Below are 23,086 nucleotides of genomic sequence, written 5' to 3'. Positions count from 1 at the left end.
TGTTGGTTTTGTGTGGGTTTTTTGGTACCACTGGAACCTGCCGTGTGATGCCAGCTCAATTTCTTTCTTGTATGTGACATTCAGCATGCACAGATACCTTTTAAAATTTATTCATCTGCTTTATTTACCCGTAGAATTCATGTTGCTTTTACTTGAGAGAAATTTAGAACTCTTGTTCTTCTTACCAGGAAATTTCATGTTGTTTTATGATGGAATGTTGCTTTCACTATAGATCTTAGCCTGCTATTTTCATCTTTCTTCATCTATCATCTAGACTAACCTTTTGTTTTAAAATTTATGATGGTTTTATGAGAGTTTGGGTCAAAAATACTTTTCTGATATTTTGGAAGTATCTTAACATCACAGGACACATAATTCAAATTTCCAGGAAGGCCTAACATTTAAAAAAAAAAAAAAATAGGGAGTTCCTGTTGCGGCTCTGTAGTTAACGAACCTGACTGGTATCCATGAGGACACAGGTTCCATCCCTGGCCTCACTCAGTGGGTTAAGGATCTGGCATTGCCATGAGCTGTGGTATAGGTCCCAGATGCAGCTTGGATCTGATGTTGCTGTGGCTGTGGTGTATAGGCCAGAAGCTATAGCTCTGATTTGACCCCTAGCCTGGGAACCTCCATATGCCATGGGTGTGACCTTGAAAAGCCAAAAAAAAAAAAAGGAAGAAGAAGAAGAAGCTAAAATTTGCCATTTGGAAGAAAAGTGGAAATTTAAACCCCCCTGCCATGAAGGTGTATATCCATGGCATGATAGATAGGAATCTTACTAGAACAATGAAGCAAATAGGTAAATCAAATAAATGGGGAGCTTTTACTAAATTATTCAAGGTAGAGTTCTTTGATTTAGAGTCATCATGTGCTTTGTTTGTTCTAAAGGATTAGCCAGTCATTAGTTGAGGCCACACCCTGTAAGGGATACAGTGCTAAGCATTTGACACATGGCGATTAAACATGCACAGTCTGCCCTGGGGGAGCTCCCTTTGGAGGTTGGGAGGATGGCAGGAAGACTGTGGGGACCTCAGCAGTGGAATGTGGGGAAAGGAACTGGTGCAGAGCAACTGGATTTCAGAAATGTGAGAAATGAATGATGAGAGATGGGGAGGCTAAGAGATTATGGGGAAATAATAGGAAAAAATTAAGGAAGAAAAGAGATTTGGGGCCTAATTTTTTTATTTTGCCCACCTAGAGTTTGTGGTTTGTCACCAGCATATAAAACTTGGGAATTTTTTTTTTTTTCTTTTTCTTTTTAGGGCCATAGCCATGGCATATGGAGATTCCCAGGCTAGGGGTCCCATCGGAGCTACAGCTGCCAGCCTACGCCACAGCCTCAGCAACTCGGGATCCGAGCCACGTCTGTGACCTACACCACAGCTCACGGCAACGCCGGATCCTTGACCTGCTGAGTGAGGCCAGGGATCAAATCCACAGCCTCATGGTTCCTGGCTGGATTCGTTTCCACCGCACCATGATAGGAACTCCAAAACGTTGGAAATTTTATATCAGTATATTTCTAGGTTCTCTTGAAAGTCAGAAGAACTGGGTACCCTGGACTCTGTTATCATGAATGACGGAAGTGAGGTGGCAGTGGGCCATGCTTTCCACTTTTAGATGGACTGGTGCCCTCTGGTTCTCTGCCGGGCCCCCTGATGATCTGCCCCCTGCTCTGAGCCAGAGACCCGTAGTTCAGGGCATTTTCACACATCTCAGCAGTTAAGAGAAGCAGCCCAATGGAACAGGGAAGATAGAGGCTAGGGGCCCATTCTTTGTGCTTTAAATATGAAAAGGACTTGAGAATGTTATTGGTTGAGGGAGAAGAACTGGGCTCAAGTGAGAGATTGGACCTGGACCCGATGGGTTATGACCTGAATTGTGTTCCTTCAGAATTCATATGTTGATATCTCAATCCCCAGTTACCTCAACATGTAAGTACACTTGGAGATAAAGTTCTTAAAGAGGTTCAGAATGGAGCCCTGATCCAGTATGAATGGTGTTCTTTTTTTTTTTTTTTTTTTTTTTTTTTTGTCTTTTTGCTATTTCTTGGGCCGCTCCCGAGGCATATGGAGGTTCCCAGGCTAGGGGTCCAATCGGAAGTGTAGCCACCAGCCTACGCCAGAGCCACAGCAACGCGGGATCCGAGCCGTGTCTGCAACCTACACCACAGCTCACGGCAACGCCAGATCCTTAACCCACTGAGCAAGGGCAGGGACCGAACCCGCAACCTCATGGTTCCTAGTCGGGTTCGTTAACCACTGCGCCACGACGGGAACTCCCGAATGGTGTTCTTATAGAAGAGGGAGCAGTCCTGGCCATGGGCACACGCAGAGGGCCACCGTGAGGCCACTGTGAGGAGATGGCCTTGTGCAAGCCATGTGGAGAGGCCTCAGGAGAAACCAACCCTGCAAACGCCTTGAGCTCAGACGTCCAGCCTCCAGAACTATGAGAACATCAATTCCCGTTTAATCCAGCCAGTCTCTGGTCCTTTGTTTTGGGATCTCTAGCTGATTCCTGCAGATTCCTGGGAGGGAGGGAGAGGGGAGGATAACTGAGGTAGCGCAGACCCTTGGCTCTGTGGAGACAGGGGCCTCTCGTTGTTGTTCTGAAAACTCCCCAGCACCTTAAACACATCTGGCTCAGTGCTCAATGAACGGTTATTGAATGACTTTAACTGAATTACCAGTAAGAGGGAAACAGGCCCAGAATCAGAGGGACTCACTCCGGAAAAAAGGGAAGGAACTGAGGGCGTTCTGAGTTTCCAGCTCTTCTTTCCTTTCGTAAAGCGGTTGAGGGGTGAGTAGGTCAGATTTGTTATCTAGATCTCAACATAGTATATCACTAGCCATGGAGACTGTAGGTTTATATGTGAGTATTATGCCTTTGTTGTGAAAAAGGATTTTGACTGTGTTTTATTAGATATATGAAGGCAAGAAGTCTTCGTTATCAAGAACTGTTGTTTTCAAGGGAGACTTAAATTTCTGAGACTTGTGCAGATTTAATGCTTCTCATCTTGATGGTTTGAAGAGAGGTGATGGGTTGAAGGAATTGAGAAAGGGGCAGGGGAGGGGCATCTTTGGAAATGCCCCTGAGGAAAAGGGGAAGAAGTTGACCTCGTTCCAGCAGAATTTGCAGGCAGGTCGAGGCCCAGCTTGGAATTTGCAGGAAGAGGAGTCCTCTGACTGGGCTGGAAGAACATAGCACTGAGGTATTAGAAGGCATCATAGGGAGTTCCCGTTGTAGCTCAGCAGGTTAAGAACTTGACCAGTATCCATGAGGACGCAGATTCAATCCCTGGCCCTGCTCAGTGGGTTAAGGATCTGGCGTTGCCATGAGCTGTAGGTCATAGATGTGGCTCAGATCTGGCGTTACTATGGCTGTGGTGTGGCCAGCAGCTACAGCTCTGATTGGACCCCTCCCAAAGGACCTTCCTTTGCTGCAGGTGCAGCCCTAAAATGACCACACACTCCACAAAAAAGGAAGGGGCTTCATAGGCCAACTGGGGAGGTCAAATATAAAAAATGCAAAATTACTTAAATGTAAAGGAGAAAAAACAAGTTTTTTTTTTTTTATTTGTAAGAAAAAAATGAATTTATGAAGCAGTGTTTCAGGGTTTCTTTCTTTTTTTTTTTTTTGAACTAAAAACGAAATTGTTAATTTACTAACTGAAAAAGTTTCAAAAATTGTATTTTGCTGAAATAATTTCATGTTTGCTAGTGCAAAACCCTGAGAATCTGAACTGTAGCTTGTGTCTCAGCAGTTCAAAAACAAAATAGAAGTTTCTCACATAACTCTGAAAGGACGGTGTTGACTTGAATCGCAGTTTCGCTGAAAGTGGGAGAAAGTGGTGCTCACTCCTTCACATGGTAAAAGGTCAGAACAGAGTTTACCTTCCTCTGACCTGAGTGGATATTAGGAACATGACTTCTGTAAATACCGGAGACAGTAATTCGCTCAGCGCCTTTCCTGTTTATCTGTGCTTCAAGACATTTTCTCTCTCGGTGTGGTTTTCAGTATTCTATCAGAGCTTCTAGAAAAGTCATTCTGCCAAAATATGTAGTATATAAAAAGATTTGTAAAAGTCATTGATTTTTTTTTTAATTAAAATACTTCAAATAATAAAAGTACATTGCTGAAGATACTGATTAGAAACATAAAATAGGAGTTCCTGTTGTGGCTCAGCAGAAGCAAACCCAACTAGTATCTGTGAGGTTGTGGGTTCGATCCCTGGCCCCACTCAGTGGGTTATGGATACAGTGTTGCCATGATCTGTGGTGTAGGTCTCAGATGCAGCTCGGATCTGGCACTGCTGTGTCTGTGGTGTAGGCCAGCAGCTGCAGCTCCAGTTCGACCCCTAGCCTGGGAACTTCCATATGCCATGGGTGCAGCTCTAAAAAGACCAAAAAAAACCCCGAAACCATGAAATAAAAATGACCCAAAAGCTCACCATCTAGAAATAACAACATTAATATTTTGAAGTTCGTATTTCCAGAATTTTCCCTATGTATGTATCAGTATAAATCATTTAAAAATCATTTTTAATAAACCTAGAGGGCCTGAAAGTGAGTGACGTGAAAGAGATGACTGGGTGTAGGCTGACGTTTCTTGGCTGGCAGTGTGGCTAAGTGAGAGCCGGTGATAGTTTTGTCAGCAGACTCCACTTCTGGGTTTCGTCTGAACGTTGCCGTCATCATTTTGCTGACACCTTCTCTTTTACCAAGGTCTGTAGGCCAGGACCCCGGTACCACCCCCTTTCTGATGGCCTCATTAAATATTTCACGTGAAACATATATACCATCTGCTTAGGTTACAGGTAGATTGTGGCCCAAATAATCAGCTGAATTGCAATGTGTGTGCTTAAGCTGATCTGGAGATGGACCTGCATTTTCTCCGTAGTGCAAAAATGCTGGGCTTGCACTGGTTTAAAAAGTGCTCCTGCTTCTGACCCCTATTAGTAGGGCTGACTCTTTGCCATTAGAGATTAGTGAGTTTTCCTTATGTGTCCATCTTCTCACCTGGTTTCTCTTGTTACCAGTATCAAACATGTGCCCTGATAGAAATTTAGAGGAGGACTCCCCTTGTGATGCAGTGGGTTCAGGATCTGGTGTTGTTACTGCAGCGGCTCAGGTTGACACAGTGATCTGGGTTTGACCCCTGGCCTGGGAATTTCCACGTGTTGCAGGTGTGACCCCCCCAAAAATTAGGGGGCATTCTGAGCATGTAGAAATGAACTAATTCATTAACTTGTCTCTAAGAATTGTGTTTGTTACCTTAGTATCACCATATTCTGTTACTAGCCATGAAGTTACAGGTTTATATATAAGCAAATAATGTATTTTTATTGAATGAAAAGGATTCTGAATATATTATGTGAAAAGAAGCTGGAGAATATGAGGGTAAGACATATTTATCAGTCAGGAATCGTTTTCAAAATGATTTTGTGCGTGGGTTTAATATTTCACACCTTGACACTTTGATAAGAAAGTTCTGTTTCCATTGACGGTTGAAGAGAATGGCAAGACCCAGGTTTGATCCCATGTGGCTGCAGCTAACTCCCTTAAACTCTGTGAACTTCAGCTTCAGCGTTAGTAAAAAGAGGCTGCTAATACCCACCTTACATGGTAGTTGGGAGAACTGAATCAGATATGTGAAAAGCAAAATGCCTCCTATACTGTTTGGAGATTGGTTGGTTTTTCCCGTCCTCTGCTCCATCTTCACCACAGTGGACCTCTCAGTGCAGGCAGGCATGTGTCCAAACCTCCCGCTTCTAGGAACAGCAGCCCCATGTTAGCTTTGGCTCACTTTTCCTCCACCTTTGGATAAAGGCTTCATCTAATTGTCATTCAAGATCCCTAGTGAATATACATCTTAAGCCAGCCAATCAGATGTGCTCTTCTTCTTCTTTTCTTTTATTTATTTTTCTCCTTTTTAGGGCCACACCTGCAGCATACGGAAGTTTCCAGGCTAGGGGTCAAATCAGAGCTGCAGCTGCCAGCATATACCACAGCCTCAGCATCTCAAGATCTGAGCTGCATCTGTGACCTACATCACAGGTCATGGCAACACCAGATCCTTAACCCCCATGAACGAGGCCAGGGATTGAACCCACATCCTCATGGACACTGGTCAGATTTGTTACTGCTGAGCCACAATGGGAACTCCTGATGATTTCTTTCTTCATGTTACTGTTATAGCATTAGACTGTAATAAAAGGAAAGCAGTAGACTAAGGTCTAATAATTTAGAAGCACCAGAGACATTGTTGGAACAAAATGACAAGCCTTTAATGACTATCTTAGCTGGCGAAAGCCCATACAATTGCTGCATGAATATTTACTTGAGAAGCTTTCATTGGTAGGAAAGAAGTTGTAAACCTTACAAATACATTTTGTTTAAAAAACATTATAAACCCTGGCCATTTTTATATTAAATTATCTTCTGATATTTTCAACACATCCGTTTTGCTCCTTTTTCTTATGATAAGCTTTGCTTGAGGAAGGAAGAATAGGATTTCATTAACCTCATCTGAATAATAGAAGTAAACAGGTAGTGTCCATATCATGCAAAATTGCTGAAGTTCCTAAAATCAGTCCTACACGTTGCTCAGAGGCATTAATCACTTTGCTGGTTACATCTGTTCTTGGGAAACAGAACCTGCCTTGACTGTGAATGGGGACAAGGTTGCCACCTGCTTATTCCCAGTGTTATTCGGAGCAACACACTGGCCTGGTCGTGACTACACATGGCTGCCTTGTGGTAAGAAGGTCATGGCTGGTCAGGCCTTACTTATCTTATTTTCTCTCTTGCTGAGAAAGCAGAGATTATGCTGAATACAACTGAAGTCAGGCTGGGCCCTAGAGTTAGCTCTATGCTGTGTGCAGGGCGGGCACAGAGCTAATAAAAATCGATGCAGACAGTTGAGCGGGAGCCCAATCCATGATCCTAGTTCACATTCTTCACCACAGTTGCAGTGTCAAAAAAAATTTAAAAACACCCAATAATGGTATATGATTTAGCCTTGAAAAGATAGCATACATTTTCAAAATAAACTTTTTTTAAAAGAGACTTTTAATTTTATTTATTTATTTATTTAGTCTTTTTTGCCTTTTCTAGGGCCACTCCCGAGGCATATGGAGATTCCCAGGCTAGGGGTCTAATTGGAGCCGAGCCACCGGCCTACACCAGAGCCACCGTAACGCAAGATCTGAGCCGTGTCTACAGCCTACACCATAGCTCACGGCAACATTGGATCCTCAACCCACTGAGCAAGGCCAGGGATCGAACCCGCAACCTTATGGGTTCCTAGTCGGATTCGTTAACCACTGTGCCACGACAGGAACTCTCAAAATAAACTTAATTTTAGAACAGTTTGGATTTACTGCAAAATCGTGAAGCTAGTACCGGATTTCCGCATCTTCCACACAGTTTTTCTTGTCATTAATACTTTACATCATACTGCGGTACCATCATTAGAATCAATGGACTGACAATGGGTGCACTGCAATTAACTGACGTGCATACTTTGTTCGGATCTCCTCGGTTTATACCTAACACTCTTTGTCTGTACCAGGATCCCACACAGGACACCTCGTTACCCTTTATCATCCATTGCCTTAGGCGCCTCTGCGACAGGTTCTCAGATTTTGTTTTCGATAATCTTGACCGTTTTGAGAAGTACTGGTCAGATTTTTATAGAATGCCCCTTACGCGGAAAGAAAGTACGATTTGCCTGAGTTATGATTAGCGCGTGGAGTGTTGGGGTTTGGAGAGGAAGACCACGGAGCCAAAGTGCCATTTGCATTCGATCATTTCAGGGGCATCTTCAACATGACATTGTTTTTGTTTTTGTTTCATTTAGTGCCGTACCATTGGTTTCTGACATTGTAAGTTACTCGTATGCAGCATTACATTTTGACCTCTGTATACCCTAACGCGTGGCTCACCGCCAAGCTTTGTTTCCATCTGTCACCGTATAGCTGACCCCCTTTACTCATTTCACTCGAGCCCCCCACCCCCGACCCCAACTTCTTACCCTCTGTATCTGTGTGTTTGGTTTTGTCTGATTTGGTTTGCTTGCTTGCTTATCTCTGTGTGTTTGTTTGAATGTATGTATGTCTATCTGTCTATGTGTCTTCCACCTGTGATTGAAATCATTTGGTATCTGCCTTTCTCCATGGTCCATCCATGTTGTTGCAGACAGCAAGATTTCATATTTTTTAAATAACTGAGGAGTATTTCATTATACACACATGCACACACATACATATATATCTCACATCATTTTGATCCATTCATCTGTTGATAGGCACTTAGGTTGTCCCATATCTTGGCAATTGTAAATAATGCTGCAACAAACATAGGGGTGCATATATTTTTTGGAATGAGTGTTTTTGTACCCTTTGAATAATACCCAGAAGTGCAATGGCTGGATTATGTGTAGTTCAGTTTCTTAATTTTTTGAAGAATCTCCACACTCCATGGTGGTGGCATCAGTTTATAGTCCTACCAACTGTGCATGAGGGGCCTCCTTTCTCTACGCCGTTGTCAACACCTGCTATTTCTTGCCTTTTTGATAATAGTCATTCCAACTGGCATGAGATAGTACCTCCTTGTGGTTTGGATTTGCATTTCCCTGATAATTAGTGGTGTTGACCATCTTTTCATGTGCCCGTTGGCCATCTGTATGGCTTCTTTAGAAAAACGAAATGACATCCTGATGATACTGCCCTTGATCATCCGGCTGCGGGTAGTGTTGGTGGAGCTTCTCCACCGCAGGGTTACCTCCTCCCTCCTTCCGTTTTGTCCTCTTTGAAGGGAAGTCACTGATGTGCCGTTCATGCTTAAGGAGTCGAGGGGTCATGGCTACTCCCTTGCAGGAGGAGTATTTATATAAATTGTTTGGGATTCTCCTCAATAGGAATATGGTCTCTTCTCCCTTAAATAATTTATTTATTTTCTGATATATGGATTTGGATATTTATTTCACACTTTGGCTTGTAATTCAGTACGGTTTCTTTTATGCTGTTGCTCCAAACATTCCAGGTTTTGTCATCGGGAGCGCTCTCAGTTGACTCCTCTTGTGTCCCTTTGACGTGTCCCCACCTTTGTGGAGTTTGGTTTGTTTGTTTTTAGCACTTCCTTCCTTTCTGGCATCTCAGAATGCTCCAGGCTTATCATGTATACCTCAAAAATGCTCCAGGCTTCTCTTGTATTCCACCATTTCTGCAGTGAGCCCTGGCTTCTTTTATCAGAGAATGTTCTTAGAAACCAAGAGCTGGATGCTCCTTCTGCTTTTTGCAACTGGGGTGTCTAAAACTTTTAACCTTATTTAAAAGTTGTAACTCTTAACTTTTTAATTGCCTGACCGTCTATACTGAGCAGTACTTTTAAATGTTGGGTAACCAAAAACGTTAAATAAGTAGTTTTTAATTTGTTGTTCCTTAGAGAAAGAACATTCTATTTTAGCTATGGTCAAAAATTGCTAAAAATACAATTAAAAAAGAAAACATACTTTATAAGAATTTGCACTCATCTTAGAATTGCCAAACCATCTCCTTAAATTTGCTTTTGTAGTTTTTAAAAGTGTATATATATATATATTTTCATTTATAATGATAGGTATTTTTTCCATTATATCTGGTTTGCAGTGTTCTGTCAGTTTTCCACTGTACAGCATGGTGACCCAGTTACACATACATGTATACATTCTTTTTTCTCACATTATCATGCTCCATCATAAGTGACTAGACATAGTTCCCAGTGCTACACAGCAGGATCTCATTGCTTATCCCTTCCAAAGGCAATAGTTTGCATCTATTAACCCCCAATTCCCTTTTTAAAAATCATTGGTGGAGTTCCCGTCGTGGCGCAGTGGTTAACGAATCTGACTAGGAACCATGAGGTTGTGGGTTCGGTCCCTGGCCTTGCTCAGTGGGTTAACGATCCGGCGTTGCCGTGAGCTGTGGTGTAGGTTGCAGATGCGGCTCGGATCCTGCGTTGCTGTGGCTCTGGCGTAGGCTGGTGGCTACAGCTCCGATTGGACCCCTAGCCTGGGAACCTCCATATGCCGCGGGAGTGGCCCAAAGAAATAGCAAAAAGACAAAAAAAAAAAAAAAAAAAAAAAATCATTGGTTTCCTGGATAGTTGACTATACAGAGTACCATTTTGCTTTTCTTTTTCCAAATGGAGGTAGGTTTTCCATTTGTTAACCTTGGATTAGAGTTAGAAATGGAAACAGCTCAGCGATTGAATTTAGCTGGAAGCTGGAGATATGCTGTCTTAGTTACATCATGGAAAAAAGGGGGTAGACTTCAGGGTCTGTGCCCCAGACTAATTTTCAGAATATTCACTAGCTAGCCCTGACTGATAGTGAGGACAGGAGAGCCAGAAGCGAGGAGATCATGCCAGGTGTGCTCTGGATCACTCTCACCCCTGCACAAGTCTAAAGAGCTGCCACAGGTATGAGAACGTCTGGCTTATAAATAGCATGAAGTAATAATCTTTAAAATATCCGTAGTATTTCCAAAAGCAACTGTTTAAAACTCCAGAAATGACAGTAAAAATTATTTTTGCTAGCTTTTAAGACAGTGCTGTCCTCTATATGGTAATATATTGCTCTAAGAGAATCTTCATTCTTTCAGAGGAAAAGCAGCTGACCACAGCAACTACAGCATGGACAAAGTCTCTGAACTCTTTGGTTTAAAATTCAGCAAAAGCAAGAGTTTTCAGAGCTTCCCAACCTGCTATAGTATATGCACCAATTTTAATAATCCAGGCATGTGATGATATATTCCAGTGACCTGTGAAGTAATGTTTTGAGAGGTATTCTTTTTCAGAACAGGGAAAGACTGAACCATGAAAGGTAAAATTTTGAAGGAAGGTGAACTGTTGTATTACTGTTTCACTGTGTGTGTGTGCGCGTGTGTATTCTTGAGCAGTATGTCATAGGGTCTAGGAATCATTCTGGGTTTATGAATATACCTGTACAACTGACAGAATGATGTATTACCTTGTAGGTCACTGGAATAGAGTCCAGATGTGCTTAAATGTTTATGAAAAAACTTGCCTGTTATCACAGAGACCCAGTGTCACATGTGGGCCAGCACGACAGTATTGTTACTGGACCTCACAGGGAAATCTATCTAAAATTGAACTCTATTTCAAATATAGCTTTTTTTTCCCCCAAATTTGAAAGTGACATGATACTCATTAATTTTTTTTTTTTACATTCATTTGAAAAGCCATTAAGTTATTTACCATTACTTCACAGTAGCACCGATCCTTTCAATCTCGAAACCTCAGTAGCATGAGCTTTACTTTCTGCCACTGCCCTGGGAGTCACGCTTCTTAGGGGACCATGAATTTCCAGGGAACTACACTATTATTTCATATGTGCAACACTTTAATGTCTTCTTTGATCCCAACCACTGCTAGATGTTCAGGAGAGGTGAGAATGTGGTCGGAGTTGAAAGACTGGAGCTCTCTGCAGGCCAGGTAGAGTGTAGAAAATTGCAGAGGTGAAAAACCAGGCAGCTCATGCAGAAGGCTGCGGGCTTCTATTAGAGCTTTGATTTGAGAGAATTTATTTTCATTGTGCCAGAGGGACTGTGTGTAATTCTGCAGATATTTTTTTTGTGGAAAACCTTCAGTAAGGAAAAAGGACAGCAGTGTTGTCCCACAGCACGTCCTGTGATGATGGAGAGGACCTCGTTCAGGACCGTGCGACGTGGGGGTCGCTAGCCACGTGCCTCTTTTGAGCACTTGAAATGTGGCGAACGTGCCAAAGGAACTGAATTTTTATTTATTTTTATTTATTTTTATTTTTTTTTTATTTTTGCTATTTCTTGGGCCGCTCCCACGGCATATGGAGGTTCCCAGGCTAGGGGTCTAATCGGAGCTGTAGCCACCGGCCTACGCCAGAGCCACAGAAACGCAGGATCCGAGCTGCGTCTGCAACCTACACCACAGCTCACGGCAACGCCGGATCCTTAACCCACTGGGCAAGGCCAGGGATCGAACCCACAACCTCATGGTTCCTAGTCAGATTCGTTAACCACTTCGCCACGACGGGAACTCCAGAACTGAATTTTTAATTTAATGTCATTTAATTTTTCAATTAATGTCATTTAATTTTTCATTAAATAGCACAGCTCGAGATGGCTGTATTTATCACATCTATTCATGAGATAACATCCAAGAACTGTGTCAGAGTAGGTAACTCAAAAAAATGTGACATTTCCCTTTAGGAAGTATGTATACTTCTTGGAAATAACATCCTAGAGGAGGATCAATCTTTCATTTAACTTTCCAAATGTAGCACCATGTATCTCTTAAATCTTTAGGATAGAATCAGGTCCCCTTAGGACTATGGAACTGTAGAGAAACATACCTGAAAAGAACATACCTCTGTGAGTCATGTGTGTCCCTAAACCAAAGAGCACAGAGTTGCGAAATTTGTATCCATTTTGTTCCCCAGCTCTAGAGCAGGTAGGCATGCTTTAGGATCCTTTGCTAGGTTTTGCCATGTATTTCCCCTCCTCGAATAAAATTGGACATTGGAAGGAGGTACAGAGGTGGCAGGAAAAGAAAGCAAGCCTAGAATTAAAGAAGGAGAAGTACCTGCAGAAAGGAAAGTACTTGCAGAGCTGAGAGTACCATGGTAGCTGTTTGCAGCTTGTCAGAACTGGTCATGGAGCCGGCCAGATACGTGCAGCTGTGCTGCCAAGGGGCTCCTTCTGGAGGTGACTTAGGGATGCGTCTGATGTACGAGTGGGTCTACCTTGCTTTTTTTGGTGGACGGTGATTAGCAGTTGACTTGAATCTGGTTTACACTGTGGGAAAGAAGCCTGGAGAGAAGTGTGGAAAGGACAGATGTGATAGTGATGGGCGGGGGGTATGGGCTACTTTGCTGTCTCTAAACAGTGGGCCAAACTGTGAGGCCACTGCTGGGGCTGCTCTTCTTTTCTCGTCCAGCCAACTCATCCAGTACGGTGCATGGCCTAGATTTGTCCCTGAGGGCACATTAAACAATGGCTTACAAATGAACATGCTCTAAAGATACATAAATCAGCATAGTTCACCTCTAAGCTCCAAATAGTTGGTGATTTCACTTTTTTGGGCACATCTTTTCATTAGTTATCCTATTCCTCATTGTATTTTAAATATTGAAATTATTCTTTTTTTTTTTTTTTTTTGTCTCTTTGGGGCTGCACCCACGGCATATGGAGGTTCCCAGGCTAGGGGTCTAATTGGAGCTGTAGCCACCAGCCTATGCCACAGCCACAGCAACTCGGGATCCGAGCTGCATCTGCAACCTACACCACAGCTCACGGCAACGCCGGATCCTTAACCTACTGAGTGAGCCCAGGGATCAAACCTGCAACCTCATGGTTCCTAGTCAGATTCGTTTCCGATACACCACGACAGGAACGCCTGATTTATTCTTTATATCTCCCTTACTTCTCCATCCTCTTTACTTCAGAAATGTATATTCTTAGCAATGTGACTCTCAAGTTGTGTCTAATTTGTCAGGGGCTGCAGTCCTGGCTTCCCTTAAATATAGGTAGTAAATGAGATATAAAGATAAATATAAATATTTATAAATTCCTTTATAGAGAAGTATAAAGATATTTATATTTATACATTCTTTAGAGATAAAGAATTTTTCTGATATAGGGTGTTTTTGCTTAACATGTTTTGTTGGGTTTAACTAGAATGCAGAATGAAAAAATAATCTTAATGCCAACTCAGTTTTCTTAGCATATTTTCTTCTTTAGTTCTGCTTATTAGAAGTCCTCAAAGACTTCCTATAATTATTACATTAAAAGCCTCCATTGTCAGTTGAGATGCATCCTTTGTAACCACTTTCTTTTTATTTTGACTTCACATTTTACCTTTTAGAAATAACGTGTTAGGAGTTCCCATCTTGGTGCAGTGAAAACAAATCCGACTAGGAACCACGAAGTTGTGGATTCGATCTCTGGCCTCCCTCAGTGGGTTAGGGATCCGGTGTTGCCGTGAGCTGTGGTGTAGGTCGCAGACACGGCTCGGATCCCGTGTTGCTGTGGCTGTGGTGTAGGCTGGCAGCTGTAGCTCTGATTCGACCCCTATCCTGGGAACCTCTATAATCAAAAGCAAAAGAAAAAAGAAAAGAAAAAGAAATAACATTACTGTTGCCAAGAAAGTGTAAAGGTCCCAATGATATTTATTTTTCTCCTTTTTTTCCCCAAGAGAGAGCTAATCTCACATTCATTCTTTAATTTACTAATAACTGGATTTCAATTAATTTAGTCTAATATTTACTCTTTTAAAGAATATGTGATGGTTATTAATTCGATTTCTTCCCCCCAGTCCTTTTAAAGTTACGATGAAATAATAGTACATTTTAACACAGATAGGTGCCATAATTTCAGATTTCATCTTATTTCCTAGTAACATTTACTACAGAAACTGTTGGGCTGTCCATCTGGCTGTGAAACACACATACACACAGAGCCGTATCTGTACCCAGTTATGTGTAAATGAATATCTTTAAAATTTCAAGCAAAACAAATAGAACATTCTTATTTCTTTTTTTTTTTTTTTCTGGCCACACCTATGGCATATGGAAGTTCTCAGGCCTGGGACTGAATCCAAGGCGCACCTGAGGCCTACACCACAGCTGCAGCAACACTGGTTCTTTTTCTTTTTTTCTTTTTCTTTTTTGCTTTTTAGGGCCGTACCTGCAGTGTATGGAAGCTTCCAGGCTAGGGGTCGAATCGGAGCTGCAGCTGCAGCTGCTGGCCTATGCCACACCTGCAGCATCAGTAGATCCCTGATCCATTGAGCAAGGCCACAGATTGAACCTGCATCCTCATGGATGATAGTTGGAATCGTTTCTGCTGCACCACAGTGGGAACTCCCGCAACACTGGTTCTTAACCTGTTGCGCTGGGCCTGGAATTGAACCTCCACCTCTGCAGCAGCCTAGGCAAGAGACAATGCTGCACCCTTAACCCACTGTGCCGCAGCAGAAATGCCAAACAAATGTCACATTCTTCATTTTTCCATAGTAACAACTTTAGTGTTTTAAGATTTTCTGATTGTTTATATGTATTTGTGTGATGATTCTCAAACTTTTAGTGCATCAGAATGGCAGAGCATTGGAGTTTCTGATAGGTTTGAGGTAGGTAGGCCTGCGATAGGGTTTGCGATTTAGAAGGAATTCCCAGGTTTCTGATGCTGCAGGTAATGGGGACCACAATTCAAGAAGGACTGTGTCGGTATATTTGATCCTCACAAGAACCCAGTGTGCTGCTTTTTAGGCAGATGTAGATGAGGAAACTTTGGCTTGTAGAAATTCGTGATTTTCCGAGTGGCACGTAATGAATTAGTGGTTGACCAGACATGAGAACCTTTGAGATGTCCTGCTCAGGGCAAGAGTTGAGTTCCCAAAAAAGTCTTTCTTGCTTTAAAATGTTTGATTATTTTTGTTGCATTCTACACAGAGCCATTTTTCTGTGTAGATACACTCTTTCCTAGTGTTCACACTTAATGTGTTTCAAAACATTTTCCCCTCCAAAGATATAACTGATTTTAGTGCCTCAAGATATTCTAAAAACACTCAGTCCTTCTGTGTAAACAACAATATGTTATGGGGAGTTCCCACTGTGGTGCAGCAGAAATGAATCCAGCTAGTATCCGGGCGCGTGTTCAATCCCTGGCCTCGCTCAGTGGGTCGGGGACCGGTGTTGCCGTGAGCTGTGGTGCAGTTCGCAGACATGGTTCAGATCCTGCATTGCTGTGGCTGTGGCTGGCAGCTGCAGCTCCTATTCAACCCCTAGCCTGGGAACTTCCACGTGCCACAGGTGCAGCCCTAAAAAGCAAAAACAAACAAACAAAATAAACAAAAAACTAATATGTTACAGTCTTCCATTAATCCTGAGGAATGATGTTGATTTTTTTTTTAGCCCACTCGCCTAGTGTTCTGGCAATTTTTTTCATTCTAATTTGCGGTGACGGTAAAGGCACAACCATTACTTGTGGGTGCAGCCAATGAGGATGGATCATGAATGATCCAGGAGAAGGAATCTTAAGATCACAGCTCTGGTGTGTAAAACATTTGTGTCCAGAATGAAGCATGAGGGCTGCTTTCTCTCCCTTCCCCACAACATCTCTCTGAACTGGTCCAAGGTATTCAGTATAAAGGGCGTTTGTGGAAGGATAACTCAAACCGAGCGTCACCCCGTATTCGGAACTTACCTTCTGAATGTTGCCTGGTGATCTTATCTCATGTGATGAGGAAAATGTGGGTGCTCTTTTCTGATACTGTTTTTTTTTTTTTCTTTTCCCTACCTTCCATATTCTCTTGTTTTTCCTCCTTCTATTCTACTTTGACCTCTTGTAACTCAAAAAAGGAGTAGAGAAAAATAATGACAGGAGAACAAATTGAACATCATGACCTCGACTGACTTCTGTTGTTATTAATTGTTGTATTCTTATTGTCTCTCTCTGTTTTGGGTGGAAAGAGGAAGACTTGATATGTCTTACGTAGCCTTGCTGAACATTAATTGAGATCACCCTGCTGTCACATCTGCAGCTTCCTCGGTGCTTCAGCTCCTCCACCCCTCTCGCCACACTTTTTGAAAACTTATAATAAGCCTTAGCATGTGCCAGACTCGGTCTGGTGCTTTATATGCACTATTTTAGTTAATCTCCCGTCAGCCTTGTGAGTTGAGTTTTGAGGAAATAGAGTCACAGAGGTTATGTAACATGACCGAGGTCTCATACCTAGTAAGTGGTAGAGCTGGGATGTGAATTCAGATCTTCTGGACTCTGAAGCTTATGCATTTAAGGTCTTATTTTATATTATTCCCCCTTTGAGCCCATTACTCAGGGTTGTATTTAATAACAGAGATTTCTTGAAATAAATTAGACTTCTCAAAAAACAAGGTCCTGGCTTTAAACTTGTTTCCTTGTTTCCTCTTGTTTGTCAGTTCTTTTTTGGAAAAAAAAATTCTTGTGGGATTTTTTCCACTGTGTCACAGTGGTAACCGTGGCATCTCTGCAACACCAGGATGCAGGTTTGGTCCCCGGCCTGCACAGTGGGTTAGAGGATCCGGTGTTGCTGCAGCTGTGGCATAGGTCGCAAGAGCAGCGTAGGTCACAGCTGCAGCTTGGATCTGATCCCTGGCCCAGGACCTCCATGTGCTGCAGGACGGCCAAAAGAGAAAAAAAAAAAAAAATTCTGTAAAGAGAAGGAAAGAATGATACTGTTTTCAGAGATGTCTGCCTCTCCTAAGCACGCACAATTGGCAGTATCTTACCTTCACTATGCTTGGGAGTTTTTATTCTAGTCTTTAAAGCAGCATGTGATGGAGTTTCTATTTGTCTGAAAAGCATAGAGTGCCAGTGTGACACAGACACCTGTAAACTGCAGGGTAGATATTGGGCTCTTTCTCTGTTTTGTGCTTGAAATATTTGGCAGCTTTCAGAAAAGGCTGCCACCCTAAGTGACTGGGATGACCCATTTGTAAGGAGCTAGCTGAGAATATCACCCAAAGCGTAGTCATTTAAAACCACTTCCTTGGCCTCTCCTGTGTCTTTGAAGAAAAATTTTTTCATCTTTCCTATTTTTTCTTGTCTATCTCTTTTTATTGTGTGAATACATCTTTTAAAAACAGTATGATATAATATTTAGAGTTAGAATCAGGGTTTAGTGAATATTTATTATTATTATTATTATTATTATTTTTTGTCTTTTATCTTTGTTGTTGTTGTTGCTATTTCTTGGGCCGCTCCCGCGGCACGTGGAGGCTCCCAGGCTAGGGGTTGAATCGGAGCTGCAGCCACCGGCCTACGCCAGAGCCACAGCAACGCGGGATCCGAGCCGCGTCTGCAACCTACACCACAGCTCACGGCAACGCCGGATCGTTAACCCACTGAGCAAGGGCAGGGACCGAACCCGCAACCTCATGGTTCCTAGTCGGATTAGTTAACCACTGCGCCACGACGGGAACTCCCTGAATATTTATTATTAATGGTAACTCTATACCAACTCCAGCTATCTTCCCTCCCTCCCACCTTCCCTTTCTTTTTCTATGTATTTATTTTTGTTTTTTATTTTATTAAAATTTTTTTTTTTTTAAATTTTCCCACTGTACAGCAAGGGGGTCAGGTTATCCTTAGATGTATACATTGCAGTTACAGTTTTTTCCCCCACCCTTTCTTCTGTTGCAACATGAGTATCTAGACATAGTTCTTAATGCTATTCAGCAGGATCTCCTTGTAAATCTATTCTAGGTTGTGTCTGATAAGCCCAAGCTCCCGATCCCTCCCACTCCCTCCCCCTCCCATCAGGCAGCCACAAGTCTCTTCTCCAAGTCCATGATTTTCTCTTCTGAGGAGATGTTCATTTGTGCTGGATATTAGATTCCAGTTATAAGTGATATCATATGGTATTTGTCTTTGTCTTTCTGGCTCATTTCACTCAGTATGAGAGTCTCTAGTTCCATCCATGTTGCTGCAAATGGCATGATGTCATCCTTTTTTATGGCTGAGTAGTATTCCATTGTGTATATATACCACCTCTTCCTAATCCAATCATCTGTCGATGGACATTTGGATTGTTTCCATGTCCTGGCTATTGTGAATAGGGCTGCAATGAACATGCGGGTGCATGTGTCTCTTTTAAGTAGAGCTTTGTCCGGATAGATGCCCAAGAGTGGGATTGCGGGATCATATGGAAGTTCTATGGATAGTTTTCTAAGGTATCTCCAAACTGTTCTCCATAGTGGCTGTACCAGTTTACATTCCCAGCAGCAGTTCAGGAGGGTTCCCTTTTCTCCACAGCCCCTCCAGCACTTGTTATTTGTGGATTTATTAATGATGGCCATTCTGACTGGGGTGAGGTGGTATCTCATGGTTGTTTTGATTTGCATTTCTCTTATAATCAGCGATGTTGAGCATTTTTTCATGTGTTTGCTGGCCATCTGTGTATCTTCTTTGGAGAAATGTCTATTCAGGTCTTTTGCCCATTTTTCCATTGATTGATTGGTTTTTTTGCTGTTGAGTTGTATAAGTTGCTTATATATTCTAGAGATTAAGCCCTTGTCAGTTGCATCATTTGAAACTATTTTCTCCCATTCTGAAAGTTGTCTTTTTGTTTTCTTTTGGGTTTCTTTTGCTGTGCAAAAGCTTTTCAGTTTGATGAGGTCCCATGTGTTTATTTTTGCTCTAATTTCTATTGCTTTGGGAGACTGACCTGAGAAAATATTCATGATGTTGATGTCAGAGAGTGTTTTGCCTATGTTTTCTTCTAGGAGTTTGATGGTGTCCTGTCGTATGTTTAAGTCTTTCAGCCATTTGGAGTTTATTTTTGTGCATGGTGTGAGGGTGTGTTCTAGTTTCATTGCTTTGCATGCAGCTGTCCAGGTTTTCCAGCAATGCTTGCTGAATAGACTTTCCTTTTCCCATTTGATGTTCTTGCCTCCCTTGTCAAAGATTAATTGACCATAGGTGTCAGGGTTTATTTCCGGATTCTCTATTCTGTTCCATTGGTCTGTCTGTCTGTTTTGATACCAGTACCACACTGTTTTGATGACTGTGGCTTTGTAGTATTTCTTGAAGTCTGGGAGAGTGATGCCTCCTGCTTGGTTTTTGTTTCTCAGGATTGCTTTGGCGATTCTGGGTCTTTTGTTGTTCCATATAAATGTTTCGATTGTTTGTTCTAGTTCTGTGAAAAATGTCCTGGGTCATTTGATAGGGATTGCATTGAATGTGTAGATTGCTTTGGGTAGTATGGCCATTTTCACAATATTGATTTTTCCAATCCAGGAACATGGAATATCTTTCCATTTCTTTACATCTTCTTTGATTTCTTTGATTAAGGTTTTATAGTTCTCAGCATATAGGTCCTTTACCTCCTTGGTCAGGTGTATTCCGAGGTATTTGATTTTGTGAGGTACAATTTTAAAAGGTATCATTTTTTTGTATTCCTTTTCTAATGTTTCATTGCTGGTATACAGAAATGCAACTGACTTCTGAATGTTAATCTTATATCCTGCCACTTTGCTGAATTTATTAATCAGTTCAAGGAGTTTTGGGGTTGAGTCCTTAGGGTTTTCTAGGTATAGTATCATGTCATCTGCGTACAGTGACAGTTTGATCTCTTCTCCTCCTATATGGATGCCTTTTATTTCTTTTGTTTGTCTAATTGCTGTGGCTGAGACTTCCAAAACGATAAATTTTTTTTTTTACCTTCTTCCCTTTCTTTCTGTTCTGCTTTGCTTTCCTTCTTTCATCATTGCTCCAATATAGAATAGTGTTGATTCTGGGATTTTCCCCTTACTAGCTGAGTAGCCTTGAGAAAATTCATTCATTCCTTTGAGCCCCAGCTCCCTTATCTGTACAAAGGGGATGTCAGTGTGTCTCTAGATGTTTGTAAGACGTGGATAAGATAGTGTCCACCACAGAAGAAAATGCCTCTCTGCAGCGTCTGGGTAGCGGAAATGCAATGGCAGGGAGCTGCCTCTCTTCTTAAGAAATAAGTTTGCCTCCTGGAAACCAATTATAAAGTCAAAGCACAATAGCTAAAGTAACGTATAGGCTAAAGGGACAGATTTTATAGCAGGCCTGTAATCTGACTGATAAGATACCTTTAAAAGGACTGTGTCAAACAGAAATGTTAGTAACTTCTGGCCCTTTAAAAATAAAAGCAGAGTTATTGCAGAGTTTCCATTTTGGGGTGATGAAAAAGTCTTAGAAGCTGTGGTCACAGTTACACTCCATTGTGAATGTAATTAATGTCACTGAATTATACACTTAGGAATAGTTAAAATGGCAAATTTCCTTTTAAAAAAAAGGAAGTCAGTGAGGTGAATATTCCCAGTGTCCTTTTGGGAGTTACCCAGCCCGGGGGAAGCTGGAGCTGGGACCACGCTGCACAGATTCTGTGCACAGTAGACCCCCTTTATGTACTTCAGTCCAGAGAGCGTCAGCTCCACCTGGCCAGCAATGTGCTCCGTCTTGGTCCTGCTAGGCCAGCACCAGCTGAATGAATGGATCATCTCTTATTAAGTAGAGGTCCCGTCGTGGCGCAGTGGTTAACGAATCCAACTAGGAACCATGAGATTGCGGGTTCGCTTCCTGGCCTCGCTCAGTGGATCAGGGATCTGGGATTGCCGTGAGCTGTGATGTAGGTCACAGAGCGGCTCGGATCCCGCGTTGCTGTGGCTCTGGCGTAGACCGGTGGCTACAGCTCCGATTCGACCTCTAGCCTGGGAACCTCCATATGCCGCAGGAGCAGCCCTAGAAAAGGCAAAAAAAAAAAAAAGGAGTTCTAGTGCTTAAGTTGCTATTGACAGTTCTCAGGGGTAATTGAAGAAAGGGTGAGTGTTCTACAGTCTACTTTTTAATAAGGAGAAATGTTTGTTTGCTGTAAAAATGATATCTTGGCTTATGTCATCATCAGTGCTTATAGAAAATTATTGTAGTCGGTGGCATTTTTTTTTAACCATTGTTATATTCGGAAAGACATTTCTGAAGCACTCAGCCTCAGCATTCCCTTATGAAATATAAGAAATAATTTAAAATTTCATTCCTGCTGTTTGGGAAGTCACTAAGAGACATGGACAGAGCGGGTGTGTCTTGGCTCAGTCTCCTGTAACAAATAGGACAGATTGGGTGGCTTCAACCACAGAAATTCAATTCCTCACAGTTCTGGAGCCTTGAAGTCCACGACTAAGGTTATGACTGATTTCTGGTGAGGACTTTCTGGCTTGCAGAGTGCTGCCTTCTTGCTATCCTGGCACGGCCTTTCCTTTGTGTGTATGTGTGGTGAGAGAGGGCAAATATCTCTGCTGTCTCTTCTTAAAAGGAAACTAATTTTACTGGATCAGGACTGCGTCCCTATGACCTCACTTAACCGTAACTACTCCCTTAGAGGTACCTTCTTTAAATATAGCCACACCGGGAGTCAGGGCTTCGACAGAATGAATTTTGCAGGCCCACAAACTTTCAGGCCATAACAAAGAGTGATACTTTTGGAAGTGGAAATCATACATATAAAGTACAAATTAGAGGATGACAGGAAGTACCTGTCCCCAGAGGTGACCGGGTCATTGCTGAGGACATCAGCCATCCTTGATGAGTTTGATGCTGCTAATGTGTGTGCAGATTTGGACAGTGTTAGGTCTGCCGACCCATTATTGCCATCTGTTCTGATTTTTCTACTGTTATCTTGCAAATATTTCCCAATAGGAAAAAAAGTGTAATGTACTTGATTTTTTTTTTTTTTTTTTTTTTTTTAAGGGCTGCACCCACGGCATATGGAGTTTCCCAGGCTAGGGGTCAAATTGGAGATGTAGCTGCAGGCCACAGCCACAGCAATGTAGGATCCCAGCTGTGTCTGCAACCTACACAGAAGCTCACAGCGATGCCAGATCCATAACCCTCTGAGCGAAGCCAGGGATCGAACCTGCATCCTGGTGGTTGCAAGTCAGATTCCTAACTGTTGAGCCATGACGGGAACTCCAACTTTTCTTTCCTTTTGAATATAAAGGCTGGGACCTCGGTGGGTCGAGGTATTTCTTAGGATTCTTTCAGCATTTATAATATTATCTTGGAAAGGACAGGCATTTTATATTCTTTTCACTCTTAGTTTCTCCATCTACCTGCCTTTACAGGTTTCATGCAGTGGGAACACGGCCACTTAGGGAATAATAAAGCAGGATCTTTCCTGGATCTGGGGGTGGCTTACTTGGTTTAAAATAATCTAGTATTGCATAGGTGGAGTGATTTCTAGTCCTCTGGCTTTACTTCCCTGCCTAATGCCTTTTGGCATCATTTATTAAAGCTAGCCTTTTGGACTTTGATGTCTGTCATGTTAGTACCTTGCAAATCCTTCTAGCAATACCCTTCTGTTACTAAGGTGTAAACACTGTTGTTTCTACGCCATTTGCTTCTCTCTGTCGTTTTCATAGGGCTCTTTAACCTGCTAATGTTCTAGGATATTAATTTAAACAGCCAGCCAAATAATAGGAACTCCTTTTCGCCTGTGATGAACTGACCTCTTTTTATGTTTCCTTTTCAAATTCAGTTGGGAAG

At 42.2% G+C, this 23,086-nt stretch overlaps 1 protein-coding gene across 3 annotated transcripts in view; it reads left to right on the top strand.

Moving 5' to 3' along the window:
* SMYD3 (SET and MYND domain containing 3) overlaps window positions 1-23,086 on the top strand; it is a 752,343-nt gene that overhangs the window by 297,131 nt on the left and 432,126 nt on the right.

The sequence above is a fragment of the Sus scrofa genome, chromosome 10 (genome assembly GCF_054392235.1).
Source record: "Sus scrofa isolate SSC_HxYL_T2T_F1_AM1 chromosome 10, Sscrofa_HxYL_maternal_Yorkshire_Landrace_v2.0, whole genome shotgun sequence".
Classification (NCBI taxonomy): Eukaryota; Metazoa; Chordata; class Mammalia; order Artiodactyla; family Suidae; genus Sus; species Sus scrofa.
The sequence above is the reverse complement of the archived record's forward strand: the minus strand, read 5'-3'. Positions and strand labels throughout refer to the sequence as shown.